Genomic DNA, 23,611 nt, shown 5'->3' on the forward strand with positions numbered 1-23,611 from the left:
AGATATGCACCCAACATAGGAGCACCTCAATACACAAGGCAACTGCTAACAGGTATAAAACAGGAAATCGACAATAACACAATAATAGTGGGGGACTTTAACACCTCACTTACACCAATGGACAGATCATCCAAAATGAAAATAAATAAGGAAACAGAAGCTTTAAATGACACAATAGACCAGATTGATTTAATTGATATTTATAGGACATTCCATCCAAAAACAGCAGATTACACGTTCTTCTCAAGTGCGCACGGAACATTCTCCAGGATAGATCACATCTTGGGTCACAAATCAAGCCTCAGTAAATTTAAGAAAATTGAAATCATACCAAGCATCTTTTCTTACCACAACGCTATGAGATTAGAAATGAATTACAGGGAAAAAAACGTAAAAAACACAAACACATGAAGGCTAAACAATACGTTACTAAGTAACCAAGAGGTCACTGAAGAAATCAAAGAGGAAATCAAAAAATACCTAGAGACAAATGACAATGAAAACACGACGATCCAAAACCTATGGGATGCAGCAAAAGCAGTTCTAAGAGGGAAGTTTAGAGCTATACAAGCCTACCTCAAGAAACAAGAAAAATCTCAAGTAAACAATCTAACCTTACACCTAAGGAAACTAGAGAAAGAAGAACAAACAAAACCCAAAGTTAGCAAAAGGAAAGAAATCATAAACATCAGAGCAGAAATAACTGAAATAGAAACAAAGAAAACAATAGCAAAGATCAATAAAACTAAAAGCTGCTTCTTTGAGAAGATAAACAAAATTGATAAACCATTAGCCACACTCGTCAAGAAAAAGAGGGAGAGGACTCAAATCAATAAAATTAGAAATGAAAAGGGAGAAGTTACAACAGACACTGCAGAAATACAAAGCATCCTAAGAGACTACTACAGGCAACTCTATGCCAATAAAATGGACAACCTGGAAGAAACGGACAAATTCTTAGAAAGGTATAACCTCCCAAGACTGAACCAGGAAGAAACAGAAAATATGAACAGACCAATCACAAGTAATGAAATTGAAACTGTGATTAAAAATCTTCCAACAAACAAAAGTCCAGGACCAGATGGCTTCACAGGTGAATTCTATCAAACATTTAGAAAACAGCTAACACCCATCCTTCTCAAACTCTTCCAAAAAATTGCAGAGGAAGGAACACTCCCAAACTCATTCTATGAGGCCACCATTACCCTGATACCAAAACCAGACAAAGATACTACAACAAAAGAAAATTACAGACCAATATCACTGATGAACATAGATGCAAAAATCCTCAACAAAATACTAGCAAACAGAATCCAACAACACATTAAAAGGATCATACACCACGATCAAGTGGGATTTATCCCAGGGATGCAAGGATTCTTCAATATACGCAAATCAATCAATGTGATACACCATATTAACAGATTGAAGAATAAAAACCATATGATCATCTCAATAGATGCAGAAAAAGCTTTTGACAAAATTTAACACCCATTTATGATAAAAACTCTCCAGAAAGTGGGCATAGAGGGAACCTACCTCAACATAATAAAGGCCATATACGACAAACCCACAGCAAACATCATTCTCAATGGTGAAAAACTGAAAGCATTTCCTCTAAGATCAGGAACGAGACAAGGATGTTCACTCTCACCACTATTATTCAACATAGTTTTGGAAGTCCTAGCCATGGCAATCAGAGAAGAAAAAGAAATAAAAGAAATACAAATTGGAAAAGAAGAAGTAAAACTGTCACTGTTTGCAGATGACATGACACTATACATAGAGAATCCTAAAAATGCCACCAGAAAACTACTAGAGCTAATCAATGAATTTGGTAATGTTGCAGGATACAAAATTAATGCACAGAAATCTCTTGCATTCGTATATACACTAATGATGAAAAATCTGAAAGAGAAATTATGGAAACACTCCCATTTACCATTGCAACAAACAGAGTAAAATACCTAGGAATAAACCTACCTAGGGAGAAAAAAGACATGTATGCAGAAAACTATAAGACACTGATGAAAGAAATTAAAGATAATACCAACAGATGGAGAAATATACCATGTTCTTGGATTAGAAGAATCAATATTGTGAAAATGACTATACTACCCAAAGCAATCTATAGATTCAATGCAATCCCTATCAAATTTCCAAGGGCATTTTTTACAGAACTAGAACAAATCATCTTAAAATTTGTATGGAGACACAAAAGACCCCGAATAGCCAAAGCAGTCTTGAGGGAAAACAACGGAGCTGGAGGAATCAGACTCCCTGACTTCAGACTATACTACAAAGCTACAGTAATCAAGACAATATAGTACTGGCACAAAAACAGAAATACAGATCAATGGAACAGGATAGAAAGCCCAGAGATACACCCACACACCTATGGTCAACTAATCTATGACAAAGGAGGCAAGGATATACAATGGAGAAAAGACAGTCTCTTCAATAAGTGGTGCTGGGAAAACTGGACAGCTACATGTAAAAGAATGAAATTAGAACACTCCCTAACACCATACACAAAAATAAACTCAAAATGGATTCGAGACCTAAATGTAAGATGGGACACTATAAAACTCTTAGAGGAAAACATAGGAAGAACACTCTTTGACATAAATCACAGCAAGATCTTTTTTGATCCACCTCCTAGAGTAACGGAAATAAAAACAAAAATAAACAAATGGGACCTAATGAAACTTCAAAGCTTTTGCACAGCAAAGGAAACCATAAACAAGACGAAAAGACAACCCTCAGAATGGGAGAAAATATTTGCAAACGAATCAATGGACATAGGATTAATCTCCAAAATATATAAACAGCTCATGCAGCTCAATATAAAATAAACAAACAACCCAATCAAAAAATAGGCAGAAGACCTAAATAGACATTTCTCCAAAGAAGACATACAGATGGCCAAGAAGCACATGAAAAGCTGCTCAACATCACTAATTATTAGAGAAATGCAAATCAAAACTACAATGAGGTATCACCTCACACCAGTTAGAATGGGCATCATCAGAAAATGTACAAACAACAAATGCTGGAGAGGGTGCGGAGAAAAGGGAACCCTCTTGCACTGTTGGTGGGAATGTAAATTGATATAGCCACTATGGAGAACAGTATGGTGGTTCCTTAAAAAACTAAAAATAGAATTACCATATGATCCAGCAATCCCACTCCTGGGCATATACCCAGAGAAAACCATAATTCAAAAAGACACATGCACCCCAATGTTCATTGCAGCACTATTTACAATAGCCAGGTCATGGGAGCAACCTAAATGCCCATTGACAGAGGAATGGATAAAGAAGATGTGGTACATATATACAATGGAATATTACTCAGCCATAAAAAGGAACGAAATTGAGTCATTTGTTGAGACGTGGATGGATCTAGAGAGTGTCATACAGAGTGAAGTAAGTCAGAAAGAGAAAAACAAATATCGTATATCAACGCATGTATGTGGAACCTAGAAAAATGGTACAGATGAACCGGTTTGCAGGGCAGAAGTTGAGACACAGATGTAGAGAACAAACGTATGGACACCAAGGGGGGAAAACCGTGGTGGGGTGTGGATGGTGGTGTGCTGAATTGGGCCATTGGGATTGACATGTATACACTGATGTGTATAAAATTGATGACTAATAAGAACCTGCAGTATAAACAAACAAACAAACAAACAAAAACAACTAATACTAAACTTTCTTTGGGTTATTTGTATGGAAATATGTTAATATAAATGTTTCAGACATTACACAAAATTTCTAAAAATCTTATATGTTCTGGTACAATGTTATAAGTCATAATTCTAGTTATTACTTTAAAATCTATATCTCAGAAATAACTAAATTTCCTTGTCAATTGCAAAAAAAAAAAAAAAAAATTTTCCTACGTGGCAAAACCCATCCCTGTCAATCTCTGGCACCACACTCAGGCATTTAAGGTGCTGTTTACTTCTTTCTTCCTAGATTCTGTTGCAAGAAGTCATGACTATAGAGGTTCATCACAAGCATGTGTTAGTCAGGGTCCCTATGGACTAAACAGTGGCACAGAGTCTAGGAGTGGATATAATTCTATGGCAAGATTGTGAAAGTTTGCTCCTGCCCTGCAAATCCCAAGATAATAAGACTGTTCTACAATGAATGTGGTTGAGTTAGAAAAAATAAACTTCACAAAACACATCGACTACTGTCAACAGTCATGCAGGGTCTTAATAATAGTGTTAAAGTAAGCATGAGTATGAATGTGCATGAGGAAAACCACTAACATTCAGAAAATCATTTCTCTCCTTTTGCATAAAGTTAGAGGTAAATAATAATGAAAAAAGTCTCTTAAATACTGGACCTTGTATTCACTGATTCTTGGTGTTTCTTTTCAACATTTTTTCCTACACATCACAAGCTATCTACTCCCTTTTCTATTTTTTTTCCCAACCAATTCCTAGTGTCCAATTCCTCTCTGAAACAGGGAAGTATCAATATTCAAGCATTTAGAGTAGTTGAGCAATTGGTTAATTGACCTCCCTTCTCAGCCAAGAATTGGTACTTTAATGCTTTCAATTGTAAAGTGAAAATCTGTGTCCAATAATGAAGGAATGCTAGGCATTGTCAAGCAAGACGAAATATATTTTGAGTTGTTAATACATTTGAAAACTCTTTATCTATGAAAATAAACTTGATTTAGTCAGTTTTATGTGTTTGAATAGCTGGAACCAGAAGATTATATCTGCATTCTCCTTGTTCATCTAGAAACACATCGCGGGGAGGTGAGGTTAGTAAGGGATGGCTTTGCTAAAGGTTAGACCCAAGATATTGCTGGAGGAAAAGCAACAGCTTCTCTGACCAAAGTTTATTACCCAAAGATGGGGTCCTGTCTTACAAGTAAATATATATAGATTGGTTAGTGCCCCTGAGTTGGGCTAATGGAGGAGCTCTTGTACTCAGCAGTGAATAAAGGAATCCTTTGTTTGGATAAGGTTGAATGGGAGTGATATAGCTGTTTATAGCAAAGGAAGAAATACACCCATGTACACGCACCTGTGCACACACACTCATACACACATGTCAGTTAGCAGAAGCAGTGAGTCACTATAGACCTTGCAATAAAGGTAAGAGTAGAAAGAGGGTAGAGTAGTGGCAAAAGCAGATACGGTAAGTAGGAGTAGAGACAGCAAATAGTCCTTGCATAATGTATCCCTAGATTGTGAAACACTAGGTCTCTTCTCCTGAATGGGTGACAAGATAACCAGGTCATTAGAGCTGCACCACCCTGAATGGCATCATGTTCTTTGGGAGATCCACTCTAAAATTAAATCCCATTAGTCCAGCCATATCTCAAGTGCTTAATAGTCACATGTGGCTAGTGGCTACCGTATAGGCATAATTCTAGAACCTCTAGGTTGTCATGCTTACCTCAGTAAAATTAGGAATTCATCTGTTAAAGTCCTTTAATAAATATTTTGGGTTTAAAAAGTTAAATCCCATTAACTAAAGCAAACTGAAGCAAAAAAATTTTTTTTCAGTACATTAATTTCAATCAGATCAATCATTTACTGTACAACCTTTCATCACGTAAAAATATATCAGTCAGTAGCAATTCATTTTATTAAAACAAGCTGTATATTTACTTTATGTGATTGAGTTAAAGTTATATAGTCATAGCTGAAATGGTATATCAATTCTTTGAACACTTTGCTATTGAAATATCTTTCAGAAATAGTTCACATTTTAAGCCTTTACTCTGAACCTTTCTTGATCCTAGGTTTCTTAACTGTAAGATAAGTGGTCTAAACTATATGATTGCTCAGATACTACATACTTTCTAATTTGAAGTTCCTAGAGTCTATGCTTATACCACAGAATTAATTTTACTATATAACTGACATATTGTAGAAATAAAAAAAATTATTTCTGGTCATAGAATACCAGAACAAAACCGCATCACATTTTTTTTGGTTTTAATATTTAAGTAAGACTTATCAGACACTTAAAAATATTTTATTAAGGTCAAACTTCTGGTATATTTAATAAATGCATTCTAAGAATTGTCTCCGAATATAGGGATTTCCTATGAAATTAGGGAAGAGAAAGACCAGTACTGAAAAGGATACATGAGAAAGCAAAATACAAAAATTTGTTTTAAAGAGTGTCCAATAAGGATGGATTATTGCCTTCTACTTTAGAGTAACTTATTTTATATGAGGTTTAAATCTTCTTGAAAGGTTTTTCTGTCTTTATTTAATGAGTAAACATCTCGTATTTACCAATAAAGTTAATTTATGTAATGTTATTATATTGTTTGTAATAGCGATTGAATTTCCATATGACAAAAGATTATGGGTCATTGTGATTCAGGTCAACTTAAGTTCACAATGTTGGCAAAATGAGTATTTTTATATGTTGTTGAAGCTGCCAAGAGTCTTCCCAGAGTGCTTTATTTAAAGGAAGAAGACTGTATTTCTCAAGAAAAAAATCCTGTAAAGTTTTATGTACTTTATATTGACTCTTTGTCTTCCTGACATATTTAATAGTTCCTGTTAAAGCCACAAGATACTGAATGAGAGGTTCTTAGTTGGGTCACTGCTCTGTTTGAACAAACCTTTAAAGCTTTAGTCTCCAGGAACTGGCAGCTATTACAATGAGACCCATCTCACACATAACATATAAGAGTTTGTCCAAAGATCATTATAATCACATATGAGACTTCTTTGAAGCTAAGGTCTTTAAATTGGACTAATTAGTAGCTGAGGATTGAGTCCTTCTGTAATATTTTTTCCTCCTAGTTTTAAGCATGGCTTACCAAGATTTTGATTTTATACTGGAAACTTTTCTTTTTGTGCCACGCAAGAAAAGGAAAAGTAATTGACGTTATCTGTGTTGATTTGCCAGTAGCAGGTGCTGAGAACTTCAAATGACCTTTCCACTGTCAGTCCCTGCTCTCCACCACTGTGCTCCAGATCATTCATTCAGCATGCATGAAGTGGTGTGCGGCAACTGTGGGATTCGAAGCCTCCAGCCAACCAGTTTAGGGAAGTGAAGAGCATTTGTTCACTATGACTTTAGTTTTAGTTGCACTTTCCTAATTAGGTTTCTACAAACATCAGCATATGCAGTAGCAACAGAGCCCTCCCAATAGCCAGCTTATAGATACCCTGTGGCTGTTACTCTTCCTGCTCCAACCGGATTCCCTCAAATCTCTTTTTACCATTTTTTTTTGTTTTGCACCATCCATTTCCTTTTTCCTACCAAGCACCAGTGCCAACACACAGCTCTTCTGTGCTCAAGCTACTGGAGCTGCTTTTGCCCACAGGTGCAAAGATTTTGAAGCATCTGGGAGTTAATGTGCCCACCCCCTAGGGTGGCCCTTAACCAATGACTGAACAGTGTAGTGGTATGAAAGTGCAGCTCCCTTGCCTGGGATAATCTCCAGAGTTCCTCAGCAGGATCAGGCTAAAGCTACCATCTGAGGGACTTTCACCCTAGATTGCACCCTTCCTTGGCTTCCACTATCTCTTACAGGACACCCCTGGGAGCACTTCCTTAAATTATTTTAACAAACATCCTCATCTCAGGATCTATGTGTACCTTAAGACACACCTACAGTAGAGAGCGCACTGTCTTACTGAAGTATCTCCTCCAGGTGGCAACACTAAGAATATCAGAGTTGTTCTTTGCCTTCTTTGTATGACCTTTTTATGGAATACCTGCTCTGTAACAGGTAGTGAGAGAGATAAAAATAAGACAATGGCATTATCTCTACTTCAAAGAGCTAATGATCTCTGGAACCAAAAGAGAAGTGATAGCAAATGTGACCACAGGTAGGATCTGCATGGTTGTCATTAGGAAAAAAAGGGGAAGCAGCATGGGAAGGAGAGCAGTTTTCTGAGCATCAGAACCGCAGAATCTCATCATCTGAGACGCATCAGATACTTCCAGTCTTATCCCAGCATCTTTTAACATCAGAAGAGGCTAAAGAAGAATTTTCCATATCTTTGAACTCAATAAATAGTTGCAGACTTGGATTGCAAAGACTGGCTTATGCCCAGTTAAAATGGCAAAAATGAGTGAAGTGCACAGGTGGACAATAAAAAGAAAGGTTGAGAGACTAGTCTAGAGACTGATAGCAAATAAAATACCCCTAAGGGCAGAGACATAAATATGCTGCACGCAGGACATTCAGAATTTAATAGCAAATCCTACTATATTAGGTGAAACTATGCATCATTAATGTAAGTAAAAAATGTTTAAAAAAAAGAAGAAAAAGGTAATCAATTTCATATGATTCCACCTAATACAATGTTCTACCTGGTAGCACACCTTTGATATGAATTAAATATATAGAATTATATAGGTCATCTAGTCCAAGATATCCATCTACACAAATATGAGTCCTTACACTTGATTCTACAGACTTTCTTTCAGCGTTTTAGTGATACAAAGCTCACTCACTCATGAGATTAGTGCTCATTTGCAGGCCTGCTCAATTACAAACATTGTAACTTTCATCTGATAATCCTACTTAAAGTATTGGGAGGTAACAACTGGATTCCTCTTTAATTTTCTCCTCCTAAATTACAAACTCATGCTTACTTTAACATCCTTTTTATGATGAGACCCTTTTGATCACTCTTCTCTGCAATCAATGTAACTGACCAGTTTTAGAACAGGATGTAATATATCATCAGCACTGTGTCCTGAGTTTATATGTTGTGGTATTTTCTCTGCTACTGAGGGCATTATAAAGAAACTTCATGCTTTGCAAATGATCCCTCATGAATAAATCAAAATAATTTTTGTTTTCCAATTTCTAACTGAAAATAATATGTAAAAATTAATCTAGTTGGGAAAAACAAAGTGACTAGATAAAGAAGTTTGGTATTGCCTCTACCATTTCTAAGTAAGCAGAACACTAGGGAAAGACCACACCAAAAAAATATGTCAAAAGTTTGACAATAATTTTGGGTGAAGAAATAAATAAATAAATAAATAAATAAATAAATAAATAATTTGTGTATGACAAGACTTTGTCCAACAGTACAATTTCATTCTATGACTATATTAAATACATATATAAGGGAAATAAAATATAATTATAAACTTCTTGACCACATCCTCATTGTTAGAATAAAACGTATTTGGGGGAAAATCTTGCTCAAGAATGAATAAAATCGAATGAATAAAAAAAACAGAGATATTCCTAACCTCAAAGGAAGATAGCAAGAGAAAAAAAACTAGATACAAATACTAAAAATATTTTTATTTTTATTTTTAATTTTTTATTTTATTTATTTTTATTTTATTTTTTTATTTTGTGACAAAATTTATTACTATAGTTGCACACAATTCTGAAAATCAAAAGAGTAATTGTGTTGCCTGCTATGCCAGCATCAGTTTTTTTTTTAACATCTTTATTGGAGTATAATTGTGTTAGTTTCTGCTGTATAACAAAGTGAATCAGCTATATATACATATATCCCCATATCTCCTCCCTCTTGTGTCTCCCTCCCACCCTCCCTATCCCACCCCTCTAGGTGGTCACAAAGCACTGAGCTGATCTCCCTGTGCTATGCGGCTGCTTCCCACTAGCTATAAAAATATTTTTAAATCAAAGAGATAACAAAGAGTCATCTCTAAACTATATCAGCAATATAATGATAAGAATGAAATTCACATAAGTCAAAAACATGTTAAAAATACAATGATATTAAAGCGTTAAGAAATCACTCTTCCTTCATAAAGGTATTTGGCTTTAGTTCCCTAGTTAAAACTCTATTATTAGAGTATTACGTTTGATTTGAGTCTCTATTTTAATAAAGGATATGAAGAAATTGAAGTGTATGACAAAGAATTTTTTTTTAATTAATTAATTTATTTATTTATTTTTGGCTGTGTTGGGTCTTCGTTGCTGCACGCGGGCTTTCTCTAGTTGTGGCGAGCGGGGGCTACTCTTCATTGCAGTGCGCGGGCTTCTCATTGTGGTGTCTTCTCTTGTTGTGGAGCACAGGTTCTAGGCACGCGGGCTTCATTAGTTGTGGCTCACGGGCTCTAGAGCGCAGCCTCTGTAGTTCTGGAGCAGGGGCTTAGTTGCTCCGCAGCATGTGGGATATTCCTGAACCAGGGATCGAACCTGTGTCCCTGCATTGGCAGGCGGATTCTTAACCACTGCACCACCAGGGAAGCCCAGGAATTTTTTTAAATACTGAAAGGGAGAAATCTAGTTGTATTAAAATGCTAAATAAAGTTTTTGCCTACTCAGAAAATTGCATAAAAAGAATGTATTAAGTGTTGTTTTTGAGTGGACTATTGATTTGTCTGCAGAGGATCAAATAAATGGAAATGGGCTTACATGAAATAGAGAAAAGATCTCAATTACACATGAAGAATAACTGGTCAATTATCTAATTGATAAAGAGCAGAATGGCCTCATTATGATGAGGTTTAGAAAAGTTTTTTCAGCAATTACTTTCACAAATGCTAGAACTTCAAGGTAGCATATTACCACCTGATCTTTCTTTTTCTTTTTTCAGACCAAGAAATACAGACACAGAAAATTAAATTGTTTAAATCACCTCAACAAGTCAATGGCAAAGCTAGGACTGGAGCTCACAGTTCTCAAGTTCTAGGCTAGGTCTGTGGCCTTGGATAAGCTACTTAAAACTTTTGTGCATTAGTTTGTTTTGTTTGTTTTTCATTTGTACAGTGGAAATAATGCATAACTTAAAAGGACAACTATGAATATAAAATAAATACTTGGAGAGCATTTAGCATGATGACCATCAATAATAACTGCTCAAAAAGCAGTAGCTTTTTTTGTTCTACTGTTATTATTGCCTAGTGCTTTTCCTTCTAAAAAAACAAAAACAAAAATCCATTGTCTAACAATAAAAAAGGATAATCTAGAACAATCTTTTATGAGCCATCTTTTATGTAAAAGTCCAGGTCAGAACACTTTAAAATTTTAAATGTATATAATTTTTCCCATGGGGGAAATTTTAAATGTATATAATTTTTCCCAGGGGGGAAAATGTATAGTCCCAAATTATGCCAATGAAAAAATTGCCATTAGAATAGTAATATCTTAGTATATTTGATGAGTAACCACATGGAGGCCATTTTCTCATTTTCATTGGTTATTTGTTTTCAAATCCAAAGACAAGTTCCTCTCTTTGAAACCACACTCAAGGTAGGTTTTATTACCATCTCTACCTTATAAATGAATACACCCAAACCTCCAAGAGGTGAAATATCTTATTAAACTGTCTGATGTGTTCAGTTTACTCCTGGCATCTGAGGCCCCATGCTGATGATCAGAAAGGATATGGGAAAACACACTGTTTTACTGTATTCTAAGTTAGCACCCCCTTTTATGAGTACGATTTGGCCATATCTATCAAATTTAAAATCACACATACTTTGATTTAACAATTTTCCTTCTAAGAATTCATCTAATGAATGTACTCAGAATGCATATACAATAAATGTACTCACATATGGACATAAAGATATATGTACAAGAATATGTTTCCACATTATAGACTTTATGACCAACAATTGAAAGATAATTACATTATTAGTGTTACTTGTGCAGTGGATTGCCATGTAACCATTAAGAAGAATGGGATGCAGAATATGGGCTGACATCTTACAATATAAATGATTCATTTGTTAGGACATTCAGCAAATACTTGAGCTCAAACTAAGCTCCAGGTGCTAGTGATGTAGCCATGAACAAGACCAAGTCCCTGCCTTTATGAATGTTACAATGTACTGAGAAAAGCAGGTGCTAGAAAGAAAAACAAATATATAACGTATGTCATATAATGTAATGTAGTGATAAGTGCTATGAAGAAAAATTTAAAAATAGAAACAAAAATTATATATTGCTCAGTAAAAACAAAGAAGCAAACAGAGCAATTTGATTATTATAGTTTTATTTTTGTAAAAGTAAAGGGAATATACATATAAAAATTACATATATGTATATATGCATGAGACATTCTGGATGGAGATCCATAAGACACTGCTGATAGTGGATACTTCTGGAGAGAGGCGGAGGGACTAAATTATGACAGAAAAAATTATTAAAATATTAATATTATTAAATTATAACCTTCTGTGGTATAAATTTCTACATATGATTTTTTAAATTTACATGCATATATTATTTTCCAAATAATAAAACAAGATAGATTAGAGGAGGCCAGGAGCTTGGATGCATACAAGCTATGAGCAATAGAATGGTCTTCACTGCTGTGAATATTCTTCCGGATTTCAAGTTCAAATGCCATTGGTAGTCTCCCAGTAACATAAATGTGTGAATCAGGCTTGCAAAAAATGTATGGGACATTATAGAGCATGTGATGATCTGAAGAATGCATGACTTGACTATAGACATTTAAATTATTTTTTTCAGACAAATAAATTTAGAAGTGTGGAAAGAGATACAATTTTTCAATTCTCTGTCCTCATCTTACTAGAATTGTCAGTAGTATTTGGGCACTCTTGCCCACCAAGGTCCTCCCACCAGATCTTTGTAAGGTGATCTTACTGACATGAAAATTACATCAAATTGTTCACAGTTAAAAAAAATTAATAGTATTTTACTATAAGCACAATAAAATGCCAGATTGTTACAATGGCTTGCAAAGTCCTCTATCATCTGGCCCTGTCCACCTCTCTTTTCTCATTTTTTTAAATTTTGCTTTTCACTGGCTATCACACAACAAACTGAATTTTGCTCTTTTTCTCTCTTGAACCTGCACATTTAGTAATCTCTCTGATATGAGCTATTTACAACTCAACTGAATTGATACAAAAAGTCATTCTATTTAGAACAACTAATATCCCTAAAATATAACTACTTTGAAGTTTTTCTTGACCTAGACGGAAACTACAAATTAAGAGCCTAAAGGCTCACGTCTATTAATATTCCCATGTGTCATCAAGTACCACTGAAATAAGCATTTTTTTAAATGAAGGACAAAAACGCAGTTCCCTGTGCCAAGCAATTTTTCTGTATTTCTTTGCACATTTACCTCAAACTTCTTTAGATATATGCACATTTATCATTCTATCAGAATGACATTTAATATATTAAGGAAAAGAGCTAACAAAATATCACATTTAAGATCCAAATCAAATTGTAGCAATTCATTAACTTTATGAATCTAACAAGGTTATAGCTCTTCATAAAATATCTGATTTTATACTATAAATTATTTTTATATTAAATAGATGTGGTGTTTTTTGCTTTATTTCTAGAAAGTTGTTTTAAGAGAAATAAGGGTATGATATTCCAGGTTTCCTAAACACTTATAGAGTGAATTTAAATCCATGTCAGGAAGGAAAAAAAATAGATATGATTGCAATTCATTAAGGAAAAAAATAAAGTTTTAAATTTATACATAAATCATTAATATATGTCAAGACTACAGTACCGATTGTCAGAATGGAAAGATATATGTAATAAAAATATTTTAAAATGAATAAATAATGATAGCTAATCTTCACTGAGACTTTGATTTCTGTTTCTTTGTCCTGTTTTCATTTTAAGTATAAATGTTATTAAGATATTGGGCAATGGAATATCCAAGGAATTTTCATGAAACACGCTTATAATATAGGTACTATTATGTTTATTTTACAAATAAGGAATGGTTCAGAAAGCTGTGTCCATAATGTGCCAGAACTTTCATGCCAACAAATGGCAGAGATTGAATTCACACTCACATTATCAAAATCTAAAAGCCATGCTACTATGTGAGCAGAGTGAACAAGGGTAGATAGTGAGAGAAAGTAAGTGAAATACTCTTTTTAGATATGAAACCTAGGAGATTAAAATATGGAACTGTAATTAGTGGAAATATGACTATCAGAAGAAGAGACATTTGGGGAAGTGTTAATCCCATTATCAACATGTTGATTGTAATGTGCTTCTGTTGAAGATACGGTTAATATAACTGACATAGTTGAAGATATTTTGCAAGTAGCTGGAAATATAAAAGTATTGATTTAGAATATCATTCCAAGGGGAGGGCATGGTGTAGTTTAAGGACTGACTTATTCCAAATACCTTCCAAATAGCACAGTGCTCCTCTTTGCTTTATTTGTATGAACATGCCTAGGTTTCCTATAAAATTGCTTGTCACTGGAGGTGTTACATTCAGATGTCTGGTTTTTGAGAGATATATACTTAAAGTTGAACCTTAACTTAATATGAATGTCAAGGGAAAGAAATAACAGCCTGACCTGGACTTTCCATAGTATTGTGAGAGAGACAGGACTGACTTACCGACAGACATGCAGAATGGGACTTGATTGGCAGTTAAAATGAATCCTTGAGGTACCAAGGGGTTTTGTAAAACAGGGATCCCCAACCCCCGGTCCGCGGACTGGTACCGGGCTGCGGCCCGTTTAGAACCGGGCCGCACAGCAGGAGGTGAGCGGCAGGCAAGCAAGAGAAACTTCATCTGCTGCTCCCCATCGATCGCATTACTGCCTGAACCAACCCCACCCCCTCCCCCCTCCCCCCCTCCCCCCGCCGTGGAAAAATTGTCTTCCATGAAACGATTCCTGGTGCCAAAAACGTTGGGGACCAATGTTGTAAAAGGATTTAATGTGTGAAGTGTCTAAAGAATATATATTTTCTCTCATTTTCACAATTTGTTCTTTGTTTTCATTAAAATATATTATTTAGAAATATCGTCCAGAGTAGTTATTTTAAACAAAAGAGTATTGATGGCTGCAAAGGGTAATAAGGAAAATGTTGTTTCTACACAGAATTTTTCTGAGCAGAGTTAGTTAGATTCTCAGATGGATCCGTGACTCTAAACGGTGAAGAATCGGAGGCTTAGAGAAAACAGTTTTTTTACCTTGGTGATATATTTTATACTGGGAGCAATTATGTCCTCCAAGGGACATTTGCCAAGTATCTGCAGGCACTTTCAATTGTTAGGACATTGGGAAGAAGGTGGGGGTGTTCTATCAACATCTATTGGGTAGACACTAGCAGGCTGGTAAACATCCTACAGAGCACAGGATAGACTCCAACAACAAAGAGTTATCCAACCCTAAGTGTCAGTAGTGCTGAGGTTGAGACACCTTGCCTTAACCTATGTTGGGTCCTAGGATAATATAAAAGACACAGACTGCAATATTTTGTTATGCAACTTATGTGCCAGTGTAGGAAACAACTACTTTAACCAAATCGTTGATAGATATATTTCATGTGTGATTTGTATTATGAGCCTACCATTTTACTAGAATTTTCTGATGTCAGATGATCGCCTCATTTAAAAAAAAAATACAGATATTTGAGAGGATCTTTTTGAACCTGTTTAAAATATATGGAAATTAAACTCCCAGATGCTTTGTTTCATCAGTAAAACTGTGGAACTCATTAATAAATTAACTACAGAAACTTAGCTCTATAAATCAATAAATTTATCAAGTGTAGCTACTACCGCATGTCTGTGAGTGTCTGAATTAACTAAAAATTAAATGTTGGGAATAAAGGAAAGCCATCTCTCCATAATTATTCATTTCTTTTTTTTTCTTTTTTCCCCCATTTTACTGAGAAATAATTGACATCCATCACTGCATAAGTTTAAGGTGTACAGTATGATGGTTTGATTTATATATATTGCAAAATGATTTACCACAATAGGTTTAGTTAACATCCATCATCTCATATGGATACAATAAAAAGAAAAGAAAAACTTTCTCCTTGTGATGAGAACTCTTAGGATCGACTTTCTTAACAACTTTCCTATATATTATACAGCAGTATTAACTATAGTCATCATATTCATTTATTTTACTTGTCTTCATATTAGAATCATTTAGATTTCTACCTGATATATAACCTCTATTCCTTTCTATTCTGCCCTAGTTAAATAATGTATTTTTAAAATAATTATTTTCCTTTGTTATGTTCCTGTTCACATAAAAATCTGTTTTACACTTTTATCACTATATTTTTAATAATTTCACTTATTTTTGTTTAAAGATCTCCATTTAACTATGCTTACATTTATTTGAAAACTTTTAAAATATTAACATTTCTATGAACTAATCTTTCTTAAATAAATCACAGACAAGCAATGTTACTTATCAAGTACACAATTCAAGATTAATGCATGTTTGAAAGATGATGTTACTGTTGTTTCTTTTTTTTTAATAAATTTATTTATTTTATTTATTTATTTTTGGCTGCATTGGGTCTTTGTTGCTGTGTGCAGGCTTTCTCTAGTTGCGTCACGTGAGCGGGAGCTACTCTTCGTTGCGGTGCGCGGGCTTCTCATTGCGGTGGCTTCTCTTGTTGCAGAGCATGGGCTCTAGGCGCACGGGCTTCAGTAGTTGTGGCTCGTGGGCTCAGTAGTTGTGGCTCATGGGCTCTAGAGTGCAGGCTCAGTAGTTGTGGCGCACTGGCTTAGGTGGTCTGCGGTATGTGGGATCTTCCCAGACCAGGGCTCGAACCCATGTCCCCTGCATTGGCAGGCGCATTCTTAACCACTGCACCACCAGGGAAGCCCACTGTTGTTTTTTTAAAACATGTCAAGTAATAGCTTCTGCCAAATTAACATTGAAAGTTTATTTGAAAAGGTCATCTTTCTGTCTACCTAAGACTTAAGATTTATATTTTTTTCCTTTATTAATTCTATGAATAATTAACAGAAAACAGACCCAAATTTTAAAGTAATATTCTATACATACTTTTCAGGTATTCAAAGATATCAACTAGATTAGAGATGGTCACATACATTATTTCTTTTCACGTATCTAAGAGGTTTTAAGCATCCCATGCCAGCTTTGTTTCTCATTATTATGACAATAGAAACATGACTGTACTTGAAATGTAAACATGCCTAGTATAATAACACTCCAACTACACTGTAGGACATTTTTATTCTGAAAGGACCACCTCATAGAGTTGAATTCTGCCTACTTAATGTGTTGTAAATTGCTCTTTTTTTTCTCCTTTCCTACCTCAACCACACCAGTTTGCACAGCATACAGAGCAGACAGAAGAGTTTGATTTGCTTTTCATACCTGGCTCTCTGAGAGCTCACACCCTTCTGAAACTTAATTGGCTTCATGATCACATTAGTAGGTCTCAGTTTCCCCTTCTAAAATTATTGGTTTATATCTGGTAAACTCTAAGGATCTTTCTATGTTTAGTTAAGTGATGACTAAGGGGTGCCCTAAGGATCACTTTTTATGAAGGTTACATTTATTTTTGCAGGTTGGATTTAGAGTAATGTATAGAAATTTATGCAGAGCAACTTTAGCTGCCAATAAAAAACAAAATTATATAAACAAATTTTAAATTGAACCAGAAGAAAAATAGTTTTGATTCACTATTGGCATGGGCTACAGAGAATGGCATTTTGGAGTTATCAAAATGCATAAGAGCTTAGGCTTTGAAATCAAACAGCTCCAAAATGAGATCAGTCCTTTGTCATTAAATAAGTAGGTGTCCTTGAGAAGCCCTTTGACTTTTTGAGTGTCAATTTACTCACCTAAAATATGTATGTAACAGTACCTACTTTTCAAGATCAAATATATGTACAGTCTAGCATAGTGCCTGGCAGATAATGTAATCATAGTGAATAACAGTTATAAATGTTATAACCCTCTCTATAATTAAGACAGCAATCAACATTTATGTCCTGATTAACATAGATATTTTAATGCCTACTTGTAAGATTTATAAAGCTCTCTAGCTTATTTTCAGAGTACCAGGAACTATGATTCAAATATTACATTTTAAAATTTACATTTGAATTTGCATGTAAATGTAAATTTTTACAATTCAATATAAGTAGACCAGGATTGCTATCAAAAATTAAAATGTAGGGCATTGGGTGGCATACTAGAAAGAATACAGCCAAGACTGACTTTAGCTAGCTGTGGGGCCTTGAACAAGATGCTTCACTTTGTTCAGCTGTGTTTTTCAATGAAAGAGGATTTCAGCTGGATATCTAAACAAGCCACTTTCTGTTTTAATTCTATCATACCTAGTCCTCATAGTTACTATTTAAGGAATGGTGTAGTTTGCCAAAATCTATATAGTTTAACAAGAACAAATACTTTAAGGCATATAAACATGGACAAGTTATGAGCAAATGGCCCTCAAGATTTGCTTTACTTTTCATCCTAAACACTAGTTTTCTAAACAAAAGGCCTCCAGAAGATTGATAAGCCACTTTCTGTCAAGTGCAATAGCAAATCCTTCTGAGAAACCATCTGTGGGTTTGATTCTTTAATCTCTCTTTAAATAGACTCTATAGGGCAGTCCTGACAAAGAACACAATGGCAGGGAGACATTTAGAGTCAAGTTGGAAAGCCTCTCATCTTTTAGAAGTAGTAGCATTTTTTTTTTTAGTATAGTATTAATACTATCCCAAAAAAGGAGATTTCCACAACTAAATTGGGATGCTTAATCTGCCATTATCAGTTTATCGGGTCACAAGGGGTTGAGGGCACCATAGCATGTGCTATGAAGAGTTTGAAAATATTTTCTTTTAAAAAATATATACAATATTCTCTTAACCTGACCTAACCCCTAATACCCAGTTAAAAGCTGACTGGCACTTCTTTGGAGGTAAAAATTTCCAGCAAAATAAACTGAGGTCACAATTTTGCACTAGTCTGATTGACAGGGAAACGGCCCCGAACGAACTTAATAGAGGTGATAAAAAATATGCAGTGGTTGAGTTATTAAATAAATGCTAAAGCAAATCTACTTATGTCAACTTTAATATTTGTATTGTATAGCATTTTTTCACCATTTACACAATCCTCCCCCCCTCAAACCCAGAGGTCTGGATATGTACAATCTTTATGTTTCCTGATGGCTTTTTGGGTTGAGAAAATGACAATAATGTCCAATAATGTGTGATAAAAAGAGATGCACACATATTCTATATACTTTCAGTAAGTGTTCTCAGTGCTCAGTTAAATTTGTATACTAAATGCAGAGTTGGTGGATTGTAATATTTTTCAGAAACTATAAAACAGTTGAACTGAAACAAACCAGTAACATAAATTTTAAAGCTAGTCCACCAATTATTCTGATTTTTTTTATCCTTTACTAACCACAATTAAAAGTTAGCTATCAAGTTGTCAATTTTTACCAAAAAAATATCTGCTGGAATTTTTATTGGGATTTTGTTGAATACAGAGTATAGATAAATTTGAGCTAATTGGTATATTATCTGTTTTGAGTCTTCCAATCCAGAATCATAGTATATTTCTTAATTCATTTAACTATTCTCTAATTTCCTTGTCAGTGTTCTCTAGTTTTAATTGTTATGCTTTACATATCTTTCGTTCAATTTATTCCTAAGTATATGGTGATTTGGGGCACCATTGTAAATGCAATATTTTAAATGTTATTGTTCTTTGTATATTAACTTTCTATCCTGTGACCTTGCTAAATTCTCTGACTTGTTTTCTAGTAGTCATTTGTAGATTTCTCAGGATTCTTCTATCAAACAATGATGTCATCTGCATATGGGCACAGTTTTTTTTCCCTTTAACATCTTTATGACTCATTTCTTTGCTATGGCTAGGGCCTCCAACACAAAGATTAAGACACGTGGTGAAAGGGAATGTTGCTGTTCTACTTCTGAATTAGGGAAAAGCACTCATCCTTTCACCATTAAGTATGATGTGAGCCACTAATTATTACAGAAATGCATATCAAAACTATAATGAGATATCACCTGACACCAGTCAGAATGGCCATCATCAAAAGTTTACAAACAATAAATGCTGGAGAGGGTGTGGAGAAAAGGGAACCTTCCTACACTGTTAGTGGGAATGTAAATTGGTACAGCCACTATGGAGAACAGTATGGAGGTTCCTTAAAAAACTAAAAATAGAACTAGCATATGACCCAGCAATCCTGCTACTGGGCATATATCCGTAGAAAACCATAATTTAAAAAATACATGCACCCCTATGTTCATAGCAGCACTATTTACAAGAGCAAAGACATGGAACCAACCTAAATGTTCATCGACAAATGAATGGATAAAGAAGATGTGGGGCTTCCCTGATGGCGCAGTGGTTGAGAGTCTGCCTGCCAATGCAGGGGACACGGGTTCGAGCCCTGGTCTGGGAAGATCCCACATACCACGGAGCAACTGGGCCCGTGAGCCACAATTACTGAGCCTGCGCGTCTGGAGCTTGTGCTCTGCAACAAGAGAAGCCGCGATAGTGAGAGGCCGGTGCACCGCAATGAAGAGTGGCCCCCACTTGCCGTAACTAGAGAAAGCCCTCGCACAGAAGCGAAGACCCAACACAGCCATAAATAAATAAATAAATAAATAAATGGATCATCACATTAAAAAAAATGAAAACAGTAGTAAAACCACATTGTCTTTGCAAAACTATAAAAAAAAAAGATGTGGTATATACATACAATGGAATATTACTCAGCCATAAAAAAGAATGAAATAATGCCATTTGCAGCAACATGGATGGACCTAGAGATTGTTATACTAAGTGATGTGAGACAAAGACAAATATCATATGATATCGCTTATATGTGGAATCTAAAAAAAATGATACAAATAAACTTATTTACAAAACAGAAACAGACTCCACAGACTTAGAAAACAAACTTATGGTTACCAAAGGGGAAAGGTGGGGGGGAGGGATAAATTAGGAGTTTGGGATTAACATCTACACACTACTATATTTAAAATAGATAATCAACAAGGACCTACTGTATAGCACAGGAAACTCTACTCAACTTTCTGTAACAACCTAAATGGAAAAATAATTTGAAAAAGAATAGATATATGTGTATGTATAGCTGAATCACTTTGCTGTACACCTAAAACTAATACAACATTGTTAATCAACTGTACTCCAATATAAAATAAAAATTAAAAAATAAAAATAAAAAAGTATGATGTTAGCTGCAGGTTTTTCAGTTTTTATAGATGCCCTTTATCAAATTGAAAAAGTAGTCTTCTACTTATAGTTTGATGAGTATTTTTATCATGAATAGATATTCGTCTTTGTAAAATAATTTTTCTGCCTCTCTTAAAATGAAATTTTCTCCTTTGTTCTCTTAATATGCTTTTGAATTACATTAATTGATTATCTTAATAGTAAACAAAACTTACATTCTGGAGATAAACCCTATTTAGTCATGATTTGTTATCTTTTTATATATTGCTGGGTTAGATGTACTGATATTCTGTTTAGGATTTTGCATCTAAATTTGTAAGGGATATTGAGCCATAGTTTTCCTCTAATATTGTTGTGTGGCTGTGGCATGAAGGTAATGCTGGCCTCATAAAATGAGTATGGAAAGTGTTCCCTCACCCTCTGTTTTCTTTAAGGGTTTGTGATTGGTATAATTGCTTTCTTAAATATTCATTATGATTCAACAATGAAACCATCAGAGCCTGGAGTTTTCTTACTGGGAAGATTGTTAACTATAAATTCAAATACAAGAGTACACAGATATAGCACTATTCAGGTTATCTATGTATTCTTGACTGAGTTTGGTAGCTTGAATCTTTCAAGAAATTTGTCCATTTTACCTCAGTTTTATAATTTGTTTGCATAAAGTTGTTCATGATATTCTCTTATTATTCTTTTAACGTCTGTAGGATCTGCAGTGATATCCATTTTTCCATTCATGATGCTGGTGATTTGCAGCCTATCTTTTTAAATTCTTGATCAGTATAGCTAGAAGTTGTGAATTTTGTTCATCTTTCCCCAAAACCAGATTTTGGCTTTATTACCTCTATTATTTAATGTTTTATAATCTTTTGATTGCTACACACACCTTTACTATTTTCATTTTTCTAATGGTTTGGGGCTGACTTTTTCTTGTTTTTCTACTTTCTTGAGATGGAATCTTAGTTCAAGGAATTTAGACCTCACTTCTTTACTAAAAAATGTGTTTTAAGCTATTAAATTTCCTCTTAGCACTCTTTCGGGTGTGTGTGCGCGTGCGTGTGTGCGTGTGTGTGTGTGTGGTGGGGGTTACCTAGATGTCTTCTTATTGATTTCTAATTTAATTATGTTGTTAAAGAATATACTCTGTATGATTTCAATATACTTAAGTTTTGAGGCTCTTTTTATGGCTCAGCATACGGTTTATCTTTGTGAATTTACCATATGCATTTGAAAAAAAATTGTATATCCTGCAGTAGTCTGGTACAGTGTTCTATAAATATAAATTAAGTCACAGTGGTTTATAGTATTGTTCCAAATATCCATGATTTAACTAAATTTTGGCTAGTTATTCTGTGGGGTTTTTTTGAGAAAACGAGTTAAAATCTCCTTACATGGAAGTATCTTTTTTTTCTCCTTAGTGTTCTCAATTTTTATTTTATTTATTTTGAGGCTCTGTAATTAGGCACATACACATTTATAACTGTTATGTCTTCCTGATAAATTGATCATTATATCTTTATGAAATGTCCCTTTTTGTTTCTGGGAACAAGCTTTGTTTCAAAGCCTATTTTATCTAATATTAATATTACAGTTCCAGGCATCTTAGATTTACTCTGCATGACATATCTTTTCCTTTTTATTTATTTAAAATCTATCTTTTATTTATATTTAAGGTGTATTTCTTACAAAGAGCGTATAGCTGGGTCTTGCTTTTTGTCCAATCAAATAATATATGCTTTTATTTGGAATATTTATCTAATTAACATATTTCCATCATTTGGCTCATCTCAGAATTGGCATCTGTTGATAGCCTTTTCCTTTAAAGTTGGATCTAAACTTCCTGGCTCTTCATATGTCAAATAATTTTGGATTATATCATGGCCATTACAAATATCAGATTTTGGACACTCCAGATTCTATTACCCTGAAGAGTAGTGATATGTTTTTTTTTTTTTCTTTTAGTAGGTAGTTTACTTGGCTAGGCCCAAAGTGAAAAGTGCCCTGGCTGAAGGGAAAAGTGGCTCAGGTTTCAATTCTATTCTTTTAGCCTTAGGTGAAAACTGTTTCTAGTTTGCCCTATCCACGCATGTTTTACAGGTTTGGGCTGAATTTAAACACAAAATTTAAGGTTTCCCTTCTCTGGATCTCTCCTTTCCAGGGTTCCTTGCTGACTCTCCTACCAGAAAAGCTTCAGATTTACTATAGGAGTTTCAGCTGCTCCAATGTGCCATGACTGGCATTACCCTCAGACAAAGCTGTAGAAAACAGGGAATTCACTCTGTACTGGTCATTTGGTCCAAGTTTTGATTCCCCTTTACAAATCTGTTTGTATTTGTGCAGTTCCCAGGGCTCCAGGTATTTTGGTTTATTTGTTTGTTTCTTTTTGTCTAAGTTTCATAGCTGAGTTTACGGAATGATCAGCATATTAGTCTCTTACGCCTCCATACTAGAAACAGAAACCTCTAGTGGAAGCTTTAAAATAGATAATTATCTGTTTCTATAAAGGCAGACTGCATTCACTTGGAACTGAGTGAAGGTATAGGCCTCAGCAAGGTGGAGCCATCAGAAGATGTGCATAAAGAGTTCTGTCTTGGACAAATTAACAGTGAGATGCCTATTTATGATCCAAGGAGATATGCTGAGGCAGTTAGATAGGTATCTGAAATTGGAGGAAG

This window comes from Balaenoptera borealis, assembly GCF_965194805.1.
Source record: "Balaenoptera borealis genome assembly, chromosome: X".
Taxonomy (NCBI): Eukaryota; Metazoa; Chordata; class Mammalia; order Artiodactyla; family Balaenopteridae; genus Balaenoptera; species Balaenoptera borealis.